At 28.8% G+C, this 21,750-nt stretch overlaps 1 long non-coding RNA gene across 1 annotated transcript; it reads left to right on the top strand.

The window, feature by feature from the left end:
- Positions 1 to 891: 891 nt before the first annotated feature.
- On the top strand, positions 892 to 1,626 carry LOC120577379 (uncharacterized). Its single transcript, XR_005643450.1, has 3 exons — positions 892 to 1,232; positions 1,326 to 1,422; positions 1,535 to 1,626. It is a non-coding gene; the product is annotated as an uncharacterized lncRNA (long non-coding RNA).
- The last annotated feature ends 20,124 nt before the right edge of the window (positions 1,627 to 21,750 follow it).

Below are 21,750 nucleotides of genomic sequence, written 5' to 3'. Positions count from 1 at the left end.
CACTGTACACTTATTATTGAAGGGGTCAGCAGCCTTGTCAAAGAAGAAAACGTCCTGTGAGTTTTGAGGGGCTTTCCTTCTTGTTTTTTTTTTTTTTTTGTCATCACACGTACGACTATGTGCAACATAATATATAAGACAAAAAAATAAATAATAAATAATAATCTATATATAACACCTGGGCTGCTAATGAAGCTTTGGCCAGTTCAAGAAAGTGACATGTGTGGTTTTTCTTTCTTTTTTTTTTAAAAAAAAATAAAGAAAACTTGGCCAAACATTATTGGACGCTATAGTTTTTTTTTTTTGGTCTTAGACGCTATATTGTTTTATATTCAAGAAATATATTAACTCTATGTGTTGCACGAGCAAAATATATTAGCTACGGCATGAAACCGTGAGTAAGGGTCCAAGAACTGTTGGTATAGGTTATAAATAGGCACCAGGCAAACAGTGGTGCTCATTTTTTTCATGGCCATTTTTATTTCACGTTTGTCGCAGTGTTTTTAATGTAATTCCTAATTGTATGTCGACTATTATTATTAATAAAATGTCTTCAGTTTGATTAAGTGTAAAAAAGTTTCTAAATGTCACATCATATTTCTAACTCCTTACTTATCACCTCTTAATTTCTAATTAACTCCCACTTAATTCACTTAATTAATATTTAACCTTCAAAACTCCAATAAATTATAATTTCCACTTATTCTATTAAATAATAAAAATAGTCATTTAATAAAATACACCACAACATAAAAATCAACATAAATTATTTAAAATCATATAAAAGATTCTAAATCAACTAAAAATAATTAAATAACAACTAGGGCGTTACAGTCCATACTATGGACGTGTTAATATGATTATATCATTGTTTTTTTTGTTTCACCTTTATTTTTATTGAAAGAATTTGTTTCAGGTTTATAATTCTCATTATCTTTTTATTCACATAATATTTTATTTATTTCAGCTGTCAAAGATACAAGCTTCTATTAAAAGCAAGGATTTCAAACAACTTGGAGATTCTATTGAAGAGGGTGCTTCATATACTACAGAAAAGTTCTTGGTCCAATTTAATAAAGAAAATTTTAAACCAACAAATCACAAATACAAGCTAACTTTGATAGGAAGCACTATTATAACCAAAACATCTTATGATAAAATTCCTGCAAATTTGTTTAACTTCACAAAATTTCAGGACATTATTGGTGGTACTGATAACGGTGTTTTAATGGGTTAGTACTTTATACTAAACTTACAAATTAAATATTAACTTATTTTTAGATTTTTATGATTTTTTTTTTTTTATGATTCTACATGGTTTGTAGATGTCATTGGCCATGTGGTTGGAACGACTGACATTAAGGATGTTCAAGTAAAAGGAAAAATGACTAAAATCTTGGACTTGACTCTTGAAGACCTTGAGTTAGTGGAGTTATTTTTTATTTTTTCATTTTTTTATTTGTTTTAACTACATATATAGATGTTTTTTTTAATTATTATTCTTAGTCTAATAAAAATTATTTGTAAACTTTAGGAGCAATACAATCATTTGTACTTTATGGGGTCATTTTGCTGAACAAATGAATAGGTATATGAGCACAAATGGAAATACTTTTTCAATTGTAGTTGTTATGCATCTATTTTTAGTGGTAATTAGATTATCTTTTTAAATGTAATTATTTTTAATTTCTTTGTATTGTTAATGATATATATCACTTAGTACCTTTTGGTGTATCGTTTTAGTAGGTATGTATGGGATTGCCAATGCATTCAATGAAACCAAGTTGCTTATAAATCCCAACATTGAAAAATGTTGCACCTACGAGAAATGGTATGCACTAACCTATCATTATCACACACATATTATATATTGATAATTATTGGATTTTTTTTTTGTTAAGTATGATTTTATTATATTTTACGATAGAATGGAAACTGGCAGTGCATCTTTGACCCAAGGGGTCACCCAGATGACAGCACAATCTTCACTTTCTTTGTCTAATGATCTACTCCAAACAAAAAACATGACAATTTCAGATATTACACAAGTTAAACAGGTCTACAACTTTATGCTAATTTGTTTTGACTTATACTATTATACTATGTTGTTAAATAATTCTTAATCCATATCTTTGTGTTTTAATTTTCTAATTATTATTCTTTAAATAAATTTAATAACTATGCAGGTGGGTGCATGTGTTGTCTTGGCTAAAATTATTGACATAGACACCAATAAGAAGTGGTGCTACGTTTCATGTGATAAGTGTTTCAAGAAGGTTGAACCTGTTTGTACAAAATACTTTTGTGAAAAATGTGATACATTAGTCGATGCTACAAAAAGGTAACATTTTTCATATTAATTTTTCTTATGTTTCACTCAATTTTTTAAGCTAAACTCAATTATTCTTTCTATTCGGTTACTTATATAATTAGCAAATCTAATTTCAATATTTTTTTTCTTTCTAATAACTTACTATGTACATATGATTATATAAACGACAAGTTGCATCATCGCCACTTTTATTCTTTTGGTCACTGATTTTTTTGGTTAGTGATTCCTTATAAGGTTATTGAATCTTTCATGTATATTCACTTTTCATTTTAGGTTTATGGTGCACATTCATGTTATGGATGATAGTGGGTCAACTACCTTTGTGTTGTTTGATGGAGTTATTTCACAACGCTTTGGAAAGACTGCAAAAGAACAAATGATATTGATAATGAACTTAAGTATATTGTTTTTTTGTATTTTTTATGTTATATTATTAAAACAATAAACAATGGTTTTAATTGTTTACTAATCCAAATCAAAAACAGGGAAAGACCACAAATGATTATCCAACCGAGTTTGACACCTTACGTGATAAGGAAATGCTTTTCAAACTGGAGATCAATCAAAAAAATGTTGAACAAAGGTTTTATACCCATGCAGTCAAAAAGATGTCTGATGACAATGAAATCATTGATGAGTTTAAGAAAAAGTATTATATTGAATGTCATGCTGCTCCTCCGAATGGTGAGGAAGATGATGTTGATATCATAGGTCCTATTAACCCCCAAACTGATGATAACATTAAGGTAGTTAAACGTTCTTTATATCTACTTTAAAAGTATTCATAAAACTTATTAAATTAACTATTGCTATGAATGTTTATTATTCATGTAGCTTCTTGGTGATGAAGCTAATTCTATTCCTAAAGATACTCATCCATCCAAGTCTTTGAGAAAGAGAAACGCCGACTCAGATGCAACATATATTGATGTTGATTGTCAAACTCGGTCGTCCACCACTAAATTGCAGAAAGTTGTCAAAATTAAGCAAGAACCTCAAGGTTGATATTTTAGCTCTTCTTAGTCTACACTACTTAGATTTATTTTGTTTCGTTTTTCTTTTTTACTCAATAAGTACCTTCTCAATTGTTATTTGTTTTGGAATTTATCTGCTTCACATTTGCTAATTTGGTTGTTATAATATTTGGTACTTTGGTGCATATGTCTTACATCCAAAAATAACATGTTTGCGTTCTTTTTTGTCTACGTCAATGTCACTCTATCTATATAAAATAAAATAAAATGATCTCTATCAAATGATGTGGTGGTAACCAAAAATCACTTGCGTTGGTGACCAAAATAAATCACCTTACTTTTTTTTATTGTGTTTCGTAGCATTATCAATATCCTCTCTTCGTATGGTGGTAAAAACTATATGCATGCCTATTCTTAAATGATAACTCATATTTTGCTATAAGCACAAATAAATTTTATGTGAAAAACCAACTTTAAAAAAATGTTAATTCAACCAAGTTATTCAAACTACTAGCAAGAGTCCTTCTTTTTTAACTTGAAAAGTGATTTTTTTTTTACTTCTTAAAAAGGCTATAACAAATAGACTCATAAACTACTAGGTAACTTTTTTTTTTCTTCTTTTTTCTCTTCATAATGATCTTAGTTTGTTTTTCATTAATTGTTGGATACAACTATATAAAATGAATTATCTTATTTAAAATTGTTTCAATATTTTGATTCTTATTTTGGGAATTTTTTTAATTCTATTTTTTGTTACAAATTATAACAATTGGATGCACATTCTTAAAAGTGATTTTTTTTACATCTTAAAAAGGTTATAACAAATAGACTCATCAAAATAGAATCTAACCGTTTTTTTTTTCTCTTCATAATAACCTTAGTTTGTTTTCCACTAACTTTCCTATTTTGTTGACCTACCCTCATCTATTGTTTGTTTTTGTTAACTAACTTTTTCTAGATATGTGGCACTTTATGCCAAACTAATCCACTGCCTCTCTCTATATAAGTGGTCGTCTTGGGTGGTGATTTCGGTCAAATTCTTTTGGTCATTCCAAGAGCACCAAGACATGATGTTGTTGATGCTAGCATTAATTCATCGCGCCTTTGAAAACATTGTCGAGTCTTAAAATTGACCAAAAACATGAGGCTTCAAACTGGATCTTCATGTTCTGATGTCAATGAACTCAAAGAGTTCTCTGACTAGATTTTAAATGTTGGAGATGGAAATATTGGAGATAACAATGATGGGGAAGCTGAAATTGAAATACCAGATGACATGTTGATCAAGAACTCAGGTGACCCAATTTCTTCAATTGTTAATAGCACATATCCATCACTTTTGGATAATATGAGTGATATTTCATTTTTTTAAGATAGGGCAATTTTAGCACCTACCAATGATATTGTTGATTCACTGAACAATTACATTTTATCGATGATTCCTGGTGAGAAAAAAATATACTTAAGTGGTGATAGTCCGTCTACACAGGATGAAAATATTAATGGTCCTGATCAGATTCTCACTTCATAATTTTTGAACACCGTCAAATCTTCAGGTTTGCCAAACCATGAGTTAAATCTCAAGGTTGGAGTTCCAATTATGTTATTGAGAAATATTGATCAACCGTTAGGATTATGCAATGGTACGCGCCTTATAATTACGCAAATGGAGAATTTCGTACTTGAGGCAAAGATAATATCAGGAAACAGTATTGGACAAAAGGTATATATCCCAAGATTGACTTTGTCTCCATCTCCATCTAATACAAAACTTCCTTTCACGTTTCAACGTAAACAGTTTCCTATTATGGTCTCATTTGTGATGACTATCAATAAGAGTCAAGGACAATCTCTTAAAAATGTTGGAATAGATCTTTCAAAACCCATATTTTCACACGGACAGTTATATGTTGCTCTTTCACGCGTTACTTCACGTGCTGGGCTGAAGATGCTGATTTGCGGTGATGAAGGACGTGTCTCCAACAAAACTAATAATGTTGCCTACAAAGAAGTCTTTTAGAATTTAAGATAGTTAATTTACACATAAATATATTCGTATATATTTTCTATTTCTTTATTGTTGCGTGGATCTAGCTATGTTTTTCAAAGCACTTTTATTTAAAATAATGTTTTTCTTTCGAACTATATATATATATATATATATATATATATATATATATATATATATATGTGTGTGTGTGTGTGTGTGTGTGTGTGTGTGTGTGTTTGTGTGTGTGTGTGTGGCCGCACACGCGTGTGTAAGAAATAATATTTAGAATTTGTTGTTGACAAAAAAGTCAAAACTTATCAACTAAATTTGTTTTACAAATTAACAATATGTTATGCATTTTTCTTATACTTTTTTATATGGTTATGTAATTTGTATTTCTCTTTATACCTTATGCCATTTAAAATAATCGTGTATAATCATATAAATTTATTTTTACCGATTCAATTATTGAGAATTGATACGTCTTTATTATCCACAAATTTGTATATTATTACTTAAGACAAACTTATATTAGTTGCATTTTGTTATTTTGATTTGTCTATCCGATGTGATAATTAACGAGAATTCTAAATTACTTTAAGTTTTTATTGGTTTTATTTTGGACACGTTAATTCATACTCACTTACAGCTATTATTGTTTCATTTACGATTACCTTATTTATTAATCAATGTCATATCTAACTTCCCGTGCATCGCAGGGGCTATATACTAGTTATTATTACTATTATTATTATTACTCCAGACGGGCACTCCCGTGCCCGTCTGTCCGCTTTTTCTACTGCGCTAACGTATATAACTCATAAACAATATGTTTTTGTTTAATGTTGGTTTACTTTTTCTTGATATGTCTTGGACAAAATTAGTAGAATCAAAAGGATTATCATACATGTATTTGGTATAAAAAAAATTGAACTTGATGAAAAAGTAAAATGATACATGACCACTTTCAAGTACTTTATAATAATGTACTTGATTAATCAACACTAAAAATAATTGCGTTTGCAAAAATAAAATATCAATAGAAAACTCATATCGTGATTAATCAACACTTTCAATATGTTGTAGTAATATTAATCACATTTTCATCCCATCGTCTTTAGGCCTTTATCCCTCACTGTGTGTTTGTGATCATCCTGTGATTCAGACTTTCTCTTAAAAATTTAACTATGTAATGCCTCATTTATCAAGTTTGCTTTGAGTAAAGAAAACTACAACTCTTTAGTTAATGAAATTAAATAACTTTAATACATCTAAGAAAGAAAAACACAATCATATAAAAATGAAAATGGCAATAATTATAAAACCTCGATGATCATTTTGATGAACATCTCACACTCACTATTTTTCTAAATTAAGGGAAAGCGGAAAACTGGTTAGAAAAAGTAGAGGAATATAACCTTTATGTTTTCGGAAGAAAGTAAATATTGTGGAAACATTCAATGTTGGTAAGTTGCATTGAAACAATAAGTAAACCCACATTCAATGTTGGAAAGTTGCATTGAAACAATATGTAAACCCTGATCTCTGTCTACGGCGCAACTTTCTCCCTTCCATCATCTTTTGTGTAATTGCAACAGGGGAGCATGTTTAGACCGCCGTTGGAGGATGGTCTCAATGGCCCTCTATTTTGTTGCCATTTTCCTTATTGTCTTCTTCTCTTCACTTCCTTCCATTCTCATTGACTAAATATTTCCTTCACAAACTTTATTGAGAATTACATAAATTGGTAACATTTGCTAAATGTTAAGAAGGAAAGCAACTTACAAAGTAAATATTACATTAACGACTTAAAATCAAGCACAATGGGTCATGAAATGAAATTAAAGTGTAATGTATAACCATAATTTTTCTATATTTAAGCACCGTGAGTCAAACTATAAAGTAGAAGTACATTACACAATTACCTTTTATAGATAAAAATTTATAATTAACATCATTGGTGTTGTGGAATATGTAAAAACACATATGGTTTCCATCAAAATTATGATTTATGGTTTCCAACAAAATTTAGATTTATTTTAATCATATAAATTCTTGGTGATGCTAAGACTTTTAAGTGAAAGTCTAAATGAATGTAAATCATACCTTTTTTTTTTGTAAAGAAATAATGTAAATCATACTCTTGAAATGTCGGAGTCCACTTAACCAACACAACCACTCTTGAAATCTCATAAGAGATTTGAGTTTTGTGCCATCATTTTTGAATAAAGGATGTGGTATTTTATTGGGATACTTTCTCTTAATATAAGAATAGAATCACCACAAAAAAACTATAAGTAGAATCACATAGATAGGTAATGGATAGTTACACAACATCGTTTTTGAATAACTGCATTTTGTTCAAATTAAACATCACTATTTTATATCAAATTAAAAATCAACATCAAAAATACAAAATCAAGCTTCAAAATAGTTGCGTTTATCGAAGTCAGGGAATTCTTCCTAATAATACCTTCCACTTATCTTTGATTTTGGATTTCCAAATTGAGAACAAAGCTATAGACTACTACACTATGAACTTTTATAAGAGTTATCCATCTAAATCTATGACAATAGGAAACCACTTTCCTGAGGAAAAAAAATGAAAACAAAGGTAGGTTAGAATATTTTTGTTAAAAAAAGGGAAGATCGGAAGATTGAAACCTAATAGAAGTTACATCAATTTTCCACACTAAAAAAAGTAGTAAAATATAATTGAAATTGCATGAATACTAAAGAAAAACAAATGAATACAATTAAATCAAGGTAAAGGAAATTTGAAGAAAAATTCAATGAATGATATAATAGAAACAAAAAAATTGACCAATAAAATTACCAAATAAATTATTCATTCATACTAAAATTGAAATCAAAAATAAAAATTGTAAGACGAAAGTATATATGTTACCAATTGGATGGAATGTATCTTTTTCTTTATTCTGAAATCAGTGGATCATAAAAGAGATAAGAAATAGATCTTTGGTGAAACCTGGCATGTTATCCTCTCTATCTTTAGGTGAAATGTCTCTTCAATTGTAATTTCGAACGTCCCTGATCCCATTTTCTTTGGTTTTTTGTCTTGAAAAAAAAATAGAACCTCTCAATCCTCAATTCTCATCGGCAATCGGCAAATATAAATAGAAAAACTGCCACAAATTTGTTACTTTGGAATAAAAAATAGGTTACATCAAACCACTATTTTACCTTTATTAGACGTTATAGAAGATTATAGATGTTATAGAAGATTATACATGCAGCCAATTCAACAACCATGGAATGTCCAAATGAAACACATCAAGTTTAGTTAACAATCATAAAAGTGTACAATCTGGACTAACTAAACATGATGGTACAAAATAGTTAAATAGCAAAAATTAATTAAATGATGCAGACATCAAGTTTATAGTGGAAACAAAATTCATAGAAGTATATTTCCTTAAGAAAAAAAAGTTTCATAGAAGTATATATGGAGTACTATTAGTTTTACAATTTTCTCACCCAATCATTAATTATCACATTAAAACTTTACTTTATGATTATCAATAAACCTTCAATCTGCAAGACATTTGTGGTTGCAAACTCAGCATCACTTTACCATGAATCCTTCACTGCTATAAAAAAAAAAAAAAAAAAAAAAAACTCAGCATCAATAGCAAATTGAAAGTGTGAAATGGATTCGGGCACCATCGCATGGAATAGAAAGATAATTCTATCTATCATTTGTCTTCACGAACAAATCAAAAGTTCAAACCAATAAGCCATAACAGAATTTTAGAATATGAAAAGAGAAATCGTTCAATTGTCTGTATCATTTGTTTATTGGTAACTGCAGTAATTTCCATCATTAAGCCGTGAAATTGAAACTGGAATATTCAAAAAATTATTAATAGATCCACAATTTCAACCTCCCCATTATCCATGTTGTATACTATTTCCCTTTTCTCAATTCTCTCCAATGTCACTTGTTTGTACCGTTTATCTCTATGTGTTCCTCCTTATCATCTTTAATTTGTTATACAATCTTTTTAATGGCAGAGAAGTTTATTTTTAATAACCATATCCGCTAAAAAAGATACAGAATATATGAAAGGCAATAAAAAAGCATCTTCAGTAAAATAGAATTGTAGAAACAAATAATTGATGAAGAAAGATTGCATAATGTAAAACTATAATCAAAAGAAATAGTTGATACATACTATTCAAGAGAACCTTACCAAAAAAATACTATTCAAGAGAACAAAAAAAATATTGGAAAAGAATTGATCATGTTCAATCTGATATGAAAAAATTGAAGAAAAAAAAGTCTTCATTAATTATTTGCAAAGGTAACCGCTCAGTTTAAAGAAAACCGCTCGGTAAAGCTCCAAATGTGTTCAATTTGCCTCTTCACAATATAATGAAACCGCTCAGTTTTTTTGTTAAAAGAAACCGCTGAATTTTAAAAAAAATAAAAAGGAGTAAAACAATTGTCCAACAGGTCCTTTAAACTTGAGGGTATTTATGGCAAAAAAATTAGGCTACACCAAAACAAAAGTATGATAAACAAAATTTTGCCGCCGAATCACTCTCTGATCAACCTCAGAATTTCATCAATCTTGAAATCAACTCAAACTCTTTCTCTACATCGATCTTTAAATTACTAGCCAATCGATTATCTATTGTTCCCCTAATCAATTATCGAATTATCATAGTAAATTATTCTACATATTACAGCACATCTAATCAATTATAGGATCACCACTAAAAAAAATCAATTATCAGGTCCAAAGCAGCAAATACAAAATTTATAGAACTGCCAATAATTCATGCCAATGAACCAACTTTCCATCAACAACAGATTATAAAAAAAAAAAAAAAAATCATAATGAATCATTAACAACAAAATAAGCATAGCATATAATCAACAATTATCAACATCATTATTAGATGAATAAATCATCAATTATCAATTATGCTATATATTTTTTAATCAACAATTATCAACCCTATATCATCAATTATGTATGTGCCACTCATTATACATAAGAGATAGACTCAATTTCTCAAGTAACGTAGTTCACTGCCCCACAACGATAAATATCACCTTAATTAACCTTGTACTTAATTTTGTATTTTTTTTCCTTCCAATTTGTTGTTTGTATGGTGATTGCTAATGTGATGGTGATGATTTATGATCCAATTTAGATGTGACTAATGCTTTAGAATTTGATATCAAACTTAGTTGAGATGACTATTTTATTCACATACAGAAAACAAGTGATAATCAACTAATCTTTGTACAACCTTAAAAAAAAAAAAAAAAAATCACTATACAAGAATGAAGCTAACTAGAAATTGTTTGTACAAATGCTCCCTCACGTTTCCCTTGAATAGAAAGTAACTCACGAGCAACATCCTTCAATTCAAGAACACTTCCATTGCATCTTGATAGCAACTCAGCTGCTTGTTCCTTTGTTAATCTAATCGTCACTCTAATTCCCTCTTTTTCTACTAAATCATTACTACTAATACATCTTTTTTTCTCAAATTCTTCATTGTTGTTTTCTTCTCCCAAAATGGTTGGTTCTGAGTCCACAAACCGGACCCTTTTCTTTGTCTTGCATGTAGTTTGCTTTTGGGTTAACTCACATACATCTTTTGTTGCTTTGATAATTTTCTCTACTTTTATCTTTTTTTGTGATGTTTTTTTAAGGCAAGCAAACATGGTTTGAATCTTTATTGACTAGATATAGAGTTCTTAGTTTTTATCAAAGGAAGGAAGGTAAAAGGTATAAGATAATTGGAAACTGGTGAGGAGGATTTTGAGTGGTTTAGTGTTGTTTGTTGAGGCATAATGGAGAATCCAATAATGATTTATATACTACTGATAACTGATTTGGTTGAACACAGAGGGTAATTAAGAGAAGTGTCAATTGGAGCACACACAAATAATAATAACGAATGAGTCAAGTCAATAATCTATTAGCTAGTTATATGATTGACTGTCACATATTCTCTTTAGGTTTGCTCAATTTAATTATAGAAATATAAGTAAAAGATTGTAACATTTGTTAAATTAAAATTATAAAAATTATTTCATGTTTACTTTTTTTAAGTAGTTAAAATTATTAAATAGGATATTTGAATTTTTCTTTAACAGCCTGACCCATTTTAAAGAAAGAAAAAAAATTAAGAGCATATATCATCATTTGTATATACATCTAGGTACTGATAAATTCAAAAGGATTGCATATACTAATTTTTAATTTTTTTTAGGGGAGACTGTATATACTGATTAATATTGAAGTGGTCAAACCTTATGGTTTTTTATTTGAGGACATTATTCTTATTGGTCATCTCACCACGTGTAAAGAGAATATAACACACCTGGGCTGCCAATGAAGCTTGGCTAGTTCAAGAAAGTGACATGTCTGAATTAAACAAATGCAGAATATCATTGGAGAGGCTTCTTCTAATGTGTCAAGTACTGATTTTAAGGAGTGCTCCCTTAATTATAGTTACGTAACGTGAAAAACTCGCGCAAAGTTTAAACTATTTACCTCAGACTTGTAAAAAAAAATAGTGTGTGTGGTTGAATCGTGACATTTACGTAATGACAAGTGAGTGTCGAATTAACAGCGTGCTAGATGCTCTAGAAGTGCAGTATAATTACTGTGATTATGACAATATTAGTAGTTTTTGGGAGACTAATACTAAGAAATATAAACCTATTTTCAGCTAATAATGGTAAATAGGAAGTGTTTCTAATCCATAAGTTATGTTTGCTAAGTTCAAACCGCTAGCTTATAATCGATAGTCTATAGCGTATAAGTTCATATAATATATTTTTGATAACAAAAATTCTCTAGTAATTTTATAACAAAAAAAAATTCTGTCGTAAGTTATAACGTTTTCTTCTTGAACTTATATCATTTTTTTTGTTACAACTTATATCATTTTTTAAGATTTTTTTTAAGGAACTTGTATCATTTTTTAAGATGAAACTTCAAATGTAGTTTATATATATATTTTAGGGAAGCTTATATATTTTATAGTTATATGTTAATTCAACATTCTTATTAAAAAGACTAAATCCTACTATGAAATATGCACTCCCTCTGGTTTTGTGATATATACAACTAAAATCTGAAACGAAAACTGTGATCTAAAATGTAGTAATATTTTAATTAATTATATTCTATGAACGTTGTAAAAAGAGCCAACAAATGGAGACTCTCGAACACCAGTTTGTATAAAGAACATTTTAGAAATAAAATATTATTTACACACCAAAGAAATAAAATTACGTACTACTATTAATAACTGAATTTCTTATTGTTGCTTGTGTTTAATTAATTTATAGTCCGTCGGAGTAAGAAGGGAATGATTTGTACCAAAAAAGAAAGAAGAAGGGACGATGGGTAATTTTATTTTATTTTAATTTGCAAAGAGGGAATGGCTGAATTAATACGTTGCAATTAACTACGTACAGTCTTTGTTGATTCTCGAATAATAACCGGAGAAAACCCTAGGCACACACAATGGAAAGATGGTCAAACAATTCAATAAATGTTGAAACATAATATTACTAGTAATAATAAATAATTCATATATATGTGTGTTTGTGCGGGGTTAAGAAAAAAGTCACCGTATTGATTAGTTTTCCATTTCTTTCTACTTCTGTCTCTATTGAAGATCAAATCACGTCACGACTCCTTAGAACAGAAAGCGATGCGAAGAATGAGTTGTACAAACAACGCGGTTTGCATATATATATATATATATATATGGTGACAACTAGGGTATCCATGGAAGAATGGTGGGTAATTTACCCCAACCAATACACATTAGCCACATAAGCACATTTTTAAGTGGTATCCATGAACTATCTTGACCCCACCAACAAGTGGTATCCATGAACTATCTTGACCCCACCAACAAATTGCTCATTTTCATTGGTTGGTGGGTAAATTACCTACCATTCTTTAAAGGTAATCTAGAAAAAACCTATATATATATATATATATATATATATATATATATATATATATATATATATATATATATATTCAAAAAAAACAACTCATTTAATTAATAATTTAACAATTTGGTGTATCGGTACACTCAAATATTTGGGTGTACCATAGAATTTGCCTATATATATATATATATATATATATATATATATATATATATATATATATATATATATACTTATCTAAAAGTGATTCTTATGAGTTGATGTTGTTTGGATACTTTGAATCAAAATTGATTTTAAATATGGAATGACCAAACTATCTTTTTAATTGTAATTAGAAATAAATATTTCATTCTCATTAAATACTTATTTCAACTTATCATAAAAAGAATTTTATTCCTTAAAAACATTTTAAAATAAATTAACTTATAAGAGTGATTTTTAATCAAGTGAGTGATTTTTTTTAATACAATATAAGCTTAAAAAGATGTCACTAAAAAAAAGCTTCAAATGATATAACTTTTTTTTATAAATAATAATCCATTATAAACCAACAGTGTACCGTAAGAAATAATTTGGGGATTAAAAAATACACATCAAGATTATTATTTTTAGAAGATTGGGGCCTTATCCTCCAGCCATTATCCTTATCCACGTAGAGGCTTCTCTAACCAAGAGAAACACCACTTCCACTCACAACAAATGAGAAGCTTACTCCATTGAAGCACTAACTATTCCATGGCTTTGAAATTCTATTGCAAACATTCATCTCTTCTTCTTTAATGTTCACATCTCTCAGTTCTTCCATTTATTTCAGATTTTTTTTTCCCCAAAATTTTTAATTTCACATTCTTGTTTCGATTGAAGCTTCTATGGAGATTGAACATTTTCCTCATTCTTTCTCCTTCATTTTAATTTTTCATCAGATCTGCAAAAATGAGCAGTAAGTGTTCCAGAACAGAGGGGAAAAAAAATGGAGCTAGTTGAAGCATGGGTAAAAAGGGAAAAGTATATTTGTCAGTAAAAACAAATTTGCAACCACGTTTTGAGTTGCTGCAGAAGCTAAGAAATGTGGCTTCTTCTAAACTTACGTTTTGGGTCTAAAAGTGAGTTTTCAGAATTGCTTTTGGTTGTATCCAAACATCTCAGAAAATGATAAAACCGTGTTTGGGCTCGCAAACCTGCGTTTGGGGAGCGAAAACGCTCAACCAAACAGACATATAGACTAGATCATCCTTATGGAAGCTTGCTCTTTTGGCCCCTCTAATTGTTCACAGTTTCTGCAAAATAACCATTGAAAGTTATCTTTGATGCACTTTCAAACACAAAATCGTTTATCAAGAGTTACGACACTATAAGTTGAGCAAATTTCATCGGATGGATTGGCTAATATTATTTAGGGTTTGTCTAACATATTAAAACAATTAAAAGTAGTAGTTTTTTTTTGAAAAACAATAATTATATATTCAAAAGTTTTATATTATTAAATGTGCAAGTTTCAATACAAAAATTTTATTTTAAATTTCTTAATATGTGTAAATTTGCACAGGATAGAAAAATTATTTTACTGATAGGTGACTTTAGTGTATTGTTTTTTTCTTAATGGTAAAATGTCGGTATGCTAATATTTTCTTCTTTTTTAGGATTTGAACTCTAGACTTTAACTCATTAATCCTTTAATTCTTTAGCCCAATCAAGTGACTTACTCATCATCCACTAGGGTATTTCATTCATATATATATATATAGATAAATGAATAAAATAATTACAAAGATAATAGAAAATTCACGGTTAAAGAAATATTTCGATAAAGTTATCAAAGTTACCGAATTTCAAAGTTAGCCAATTTTAACTTATATGATATGTTTCGACTTTTAAATTAACCATGCAACCCGTGTTTTCAAACAATGGTGTTAACTAGTTAATTCGCTTGAGTTTACGATGTTAGATGTGAATTTAGTGTCAACTCGGTAGTAGATTCATTTTTTGTGAAATCAGAGCTTGCGTCGATTTCGAGCGATTATTTAATTGACTCGTAGCAAAATCGATGAAATCAGATAAACTCGTTTAATTTTAAGGGATTTTTCTTTAAATGCTAAAAAATGAATTTTTAACAAAAATTTAAAATTTCATATCTGATTCATCTCGTGTTAAAAAATTATAAACCTTTACAAGAGATATTTATATAATGTACTAAACATGATTGTTAAAAATAATTCAAAATTTAACGTTAAAAATTATTTTAATGTTTTTTTACCAGCAAGAATTATTTTAACGTTAGGAAACATTTTAACTTTAACAGAGCATTTTAACGTTAGAAATTATTTCGACTAATATAGTGGACAATCAAAAACTATTTTAAAGTTTCAATAAATTATGGAATTTTTGTGACTAATCGTTAGATATTTAAGGATAAAAATGACTATTTACCATTTGCTTTAAAATACTCAAACGTGATTTTGTAGTTATGAATTTTAACAACAACAAAAAATTGGTACATGAATTTTAATTATTATTATTATTTTATTTGTAAACTAGTTAGAAACTCGTGCTTCGCACGGGTTGAATAACGTATTTTTTTAAAATTTAGCTCCAAAGGAGAGATCTTATAAATTACGGAAAATTGATGTCTTTTAGAAATGTGAAAATCAAAGCTGCGTAAACCAAAATTTTGCAACACAAAGCCTAAAGCACTACATAAAAAATTACATAACAACTATTGTAATCTCTTATTCCTTAAAGTTAACCCGAACACAGAATTTTGCCCTAATTTTAACCTAACTTCTTCGCTTAATTTTACTGTATTAACCCTATTTAATTAACCCTGTTTAATTTAATCAAAATGTTAACGTTAATTGTTAGGGAAATCAAAATAAACAAATCGCTCCTAATTTTTCTCTTTAATTTTACTAAACAAATTATATTAACCCTAGATTTAATTTATGCAAAATGGCATCTCTTATTTCCAAATGTTAACCCGTGACGCAATATTAACCCTAGATTTAACCTAATTTTTTCGTGTGACTTTACTATATTAACCCTAGATTTAATTTATTCAAAATGTCATCTCTTATTTCTAAATGTTAACCCATGACGCAATATTAACCCTAAATTTAACCTGTTTTTTCGCGTGACTTTACTATATTAACCCTAAACTTAATTTATGCAAAATGTCAGCTCTAATTTTAACCTAATTTTTTCCTCCATACTTTTACATTTAATGTTTATCTAAGGTAAAATAATAACCTTAGATAATCACGGCATAAAAAAAATTCTTCGAAAGAAAAGATGTTAAAACGACGGAACGTTGTGATTCATCATAAAATATGTATGGGCTGATTTAGAGATCATATAATCAGTTTATGAAATTAGGAATGGACATAATATTTAGGATGAAAACAATTGGAACCAAAAAGAAACCAATGATGTGTGAAGTATGATTACATATTATTCAAATTATAAAAAATAGTGTTGTTGTTGTTGTAGAGTTACCAAAAAAGGATTGATACTCATATTTACATAAGGTGAAATCAAGCAAAGAAGTAGCATCGGTGAGTGGAGATAATCTTCTCTAGGATTAGAGTTAAGGTGGTCTGTTGAAAATGCGGATCATGAACACCAAATCTTTATTTGGGAATGACTTGTACGTGCATATTTTTAGGTGGCTTCTCTAGATAAAAAATTAGCTTATCACCTACCTCTAACATATGTTCTCAGCAAAAGTTGAACCATTGACCGCCTAAGTATTTTTCGTAACTTGCTCTCTTTGCCGTTATCAAGCGACACTTATACCTTTTTTGAGTTTGTTTGTCGATGAGTGTGATTTTTTTCCATGTTCCTTTTAGAAATGTACTTGATATCTCATTTGGGAAGTGTTATGTACAAAACAAATTGCAGTGTTAATTAGATGTTATATATATATATATATATATATATATATATATATATATATATATAAGTACATTTCTAAAACATTTACCAAAGCATTATAAAGATTTGCTGTAGAAAAATAACATGTTCTATTTTGTTCAAGAGATTAGGAAAACAACATTATAATTAACTTGATATTAATTGGAATCAATGAAGGAACTAACAATGTGCAGATTAACGTTACATAATAGTTAGGTTTATAAAAAAGACTGCAAGTGTCATAGACTAACCAAAAAGAGATTTTTGCCAATATTTACATCAGACAAAATGAAAAGAACAAATGGCGTCACAAAGTCAAAATAGTTTACGATTACAGTCCAAAGCGATGCGTCAAAATAGTAGAAGTTCAAATAGTTCAGCAGCAAAGATCTACTTTGGAACAACTCAAACATGCAAGTTCTTCGGTGACTTTTCGAGATCAAAGATGAGTTTACCACCTTCTTCCATCACACGTCCTTTGCAGAAATTGAACCACTACCCACCCAGGTATTTTTCATAACTTTATCTTTCGGCGGTAATGAGGCGACACTTATATTTTCTCTGTATCTGGTCATCAATGAGAGCGATTGTTTTGCGCTTTACTTTTAGAATTGTTCTTGACACCTCTTTTGGGAAATGCTAAACAAGGAAATAACAACAATATTAGTCTAATGCATATTAACATGGATAAGACGTATGCGAATATAGTTACATATAATTTATAAAATAAAGGTAGCATAACTGATTTTAAGCTAAAGAAAATGTACAATGACTTCTAATTTATCTTCCTAAAAAGGCTAAATAAAATGCATTCATGTGCATTATATGAACCCCGTTGACCAATTAACAATGTTGAAACAAATGGAAATTAAGCATCGCTCCCGCATGTGCATCTATAGCCAGCACCATTTGACATTGATGTCTTCGAATATTTGGTGCAACTCTCATAATCTTGTCCAAACTGGTTATGATTGAATTTAGTTGCTTTCCAAATAGTGATGCAATATGTATATTAACACAAATTATGCACATGAAATAAAGAATAATGCAATATGTATTTTTAATTTGTGCGTAAAAAAATTCAAAGCATGTTTGTGCATAAAAAAAAGCAGACCTTGACTAAGTTTATAAATTCAACAATTGGCCTAACCTGAGACATATTGGAAAAATCGTTGTACGAAGTACATTGAGAAGAAGCCAAACTCTGACTTAAGTTCTGACTGATGCTTTGACTCTGAGCTTGAGAAGTGTTAAGGTCACAACAACAATTCAAGAAACATGGTAAAAAACAATCAAATGAGATTGTGAAATAATGATTTACTCTAACACTGCATTGTGAAATCATAATGCAAACTTACTAAGTCTTAAACTTCTCAACAACCGGAAAATGTAGGTTAATGAGCAACCTCGAACCTGACCAATTGTTACATATATTTGGGTTGCCATTGACTACAAAATGGAAGCAAAGAACTCAAGGTAAATAGATGTTAAATGATAAAGCTACGGAATATTTTTCCCATAGTGTTACATCAACTATATTCTCACTGCATAAGGAAAGACATCTTTCATGTCATTATCAAACTTATACAAAATCATATCATCTTATGCTGACAAATTAGAAAATAATACCTTTTATCTTTCAACACAATGTTCGTACACAGTTTCTTTCTAGTCCCAATTGACATTGTCTTGGCAATCTCATGAAGAAGCCCGATGATTTCTTAAAAAAAATTACTATTATAAATGTTGGAATTTATATTATATTTGTTGGTGTCATGGAAACATATATGTTTAGTTTTTTTGAATAAGAAAAAGATATGCATAGTTTGTTACAATATAAAGGTGCAATATATATATATATATATATATAGGGCATTTCAAATGAGATGAGTGGTTATTATGAGAGATGAGAGGACTTAATAATAACCATTGGATCTAAACTAATCATGTTACTTCATCAATAGCTATGCAGTCAATTAAAACAAAAAACACAGCTCTTCGTCTTTCCTCTGCACACGCTTCTCAATGCAAATTGTGCATAACCCTTTAGCTGGCGATGGTGATGCTTACTGCTTTTGTTAGAAGATTTCTATGGCCACCTAAATCATACATATCCCAATTGAATGTTTTTTTTTCTATTTTCCATTTTCGTGACCCGTTTCGTATCAATTGATTAAATTTTTTAAAAAGGGTTAATTTAAGTTGGATTTGAATAATAGTAGAACTAAACTATAATTTCACGAAACAATACGAAATCTCAATTACAAAATAAGAATCACAACATCTAACATCTGTGTTGATTGATAGATTGATATTCACCAAGGATAAATCTTGATTTGTCACGACAACAATTCAATTTAGTTTAAAGGATTCCATTATCCCTAATTCATAAATTAATTTTATATATCCATTGATTTTGCAATCAGATGCAATTATTTTAATTATTTTGGAAGAACTTCTTTTACTATTCGGTAATGGCTAAACACCAAATTGATCATTCAAGAAACTCAACCCTTATGCCTAAAATTCCAGCAATAATTATTGAAACAATCCCCATTCAACATATCCATAGATTCGTTACCGTACTGTCCAATTATGATCGTCTTAAAAATTTGGCATAAATTGTATCATTGAACAAGGATTCATACGAGAAAATAATCGTGGAATTAATCATGAGGGAACAGAGATGCAACACGGGAATAATAATATCTGGGTTTCAACTCTCATATAGAACAATAATAGTGTGGGTTGAAAGAAAGGGGATACTGGAAATAGAAACATTGACACAAATAGGAGCGTTTGATTAAATATAATGAATGGCTGAGATTTGGTGTCAACGAATCCGTTGACACCTGGTGTCAACGGATCCTGACTCATATATATATATATATATATATATATATATAATTGTTTTAGGCATCTAGACCTTTTTTTGAAGAAAAGACATCTACAATTTTACTTTTAATTAAAATCAAAATTTTATAAAAATAATCATACGCATTATGCAACGCAAACAAAAATTATACGCAGTAGCGTAACAAGAAATCAGGCACACATAAATGTGTGTGTGTGTATCAGGCACACAAAAATTACTCTAAACACTAATGTGTGTGTGTGTGTATTTGTGAGGTTGAAGAAAGAAAATAAAAATATTTGGTATCATTAAACGACAGCGTGAATAAGAATATTTGTGAGGTTGATATGATGAAACGATATTGAAATTAAATATATAAATGATAAAAAGATAATAAAATTCATTTGAAAAAAAGGTAATAAAATTAAATGTGACCTCCTTAAAAAAAAATTAAAGGCAACGGTTCAAAAAATAATTAAATGGAATAAAAAAACGTATTGAAATATAATATTAAAAAATAAAAGAAAAGGTTCCCAACGTGAATTGAAGAGAGATACTTGTGAAATAAATTGTCGAGAAGTAGTTTTTTGAAGTAGCATTCAACAACTTTTGGCCAAAACTCATTCCATTCAATTTTATGCATTAAAAAAAGTACATTTTTTAATAGGTACTTAATTGATATTGTATTTGGCCAAGTCAAACCGGGTCAAACAGTATCTTATTCGCCCACAACGGCAGTGTAGAAGCAACTGAATTTGGGAGAAAAAATTGGAAAATAGTTAAAATAAAAAATTGTAAAAAAGTTAAAAGTCTTTAAAAATATAAAAATTGAAAAATAGTTAAAAAAAATTGGTGAGGTAGCACTCAACCAAGCAACACTAAAAAAATTATATGCAGCGTAACAAAAAAACAGACAGACAGACATAAAATATTACTCTAAACGTTAACGTGTGTGTTCGCGAGGTTGAAGAAAGGAAATAAAAATATTTGAAATCATTAAAAGATAGCGTGAATAAAAATATTTGTGAGGTTGTGATGATTAAACGATATTGAAATTAAATATATAAGTGATAAAAAGATAATAAAATTTCTTTGAAAAAAAGATAAAATTAAATGAAATCTCCTTAAAAAATTAAATGGAACGGTTGAAAAAATAAAGTTAAATGGAAGAAAAAAACACATTGAAATATAATATTAAAAAATAAAGAAAAAGTTCCCAACGTGAGTTGAAAAGAGGTGTTTGTGAAATAAATTGTCGAGAAGTAGTTTTTTAAAGTAACATTCAACATCTTCTGATCAAAGCTCATTCCATTCAATTTTATGCGTCCCAAAAAAAGTTCTTTTTTCAGTAAGTACTTAATTGATATTGTGTTTAGGTTAACTTCTCCTTAAAAATGTAGAGAAGTTTGAAAAAAGTCGGGTCAAACGATACCTTAATCTCCCACAACGGCAATGTAGAAACAAATGATTTTTGGAGAAAAAATTGAAAAATAGTTAAAAATATAAATAATTGGAAAATAATTAAAAGTTATTAAAAATATAAAAATTAGAAAATAATTAAAAAAAATTGGTTAGGGGCAAAAATGGAAATTCATAGGCCAACCTTTAAAAAAAACTCAACCAATTAGTAGATTACCAAATTGCCCCTTATAGGGGCAAAATGGTAAATTCAAGGGACATTTAATTTTATATTAATTAATTAATGAATTAATTCTTTTTATTTGCTGTTTTTTA

The sequence above is a fragment of the Medicago truncatula genome, chromosome 8 (assembly GCF_003473485.1).
Source record: "Medicago truncatula cultivar Jemalong A17 chromosome 8, MtrunA17r5.0-ANR, whole genome shotgun sequence".
NCBI lineage: Eukaryota > Viridiplantae > Streptophyta > Magnoliopsida > Fabales > Fabaceae > Medicago > Medicago truncatula.
Note: the sequence above shows the minus strand (reverse complement) of the source record. Positions and strands in the feature narration are given on the sequence as shown.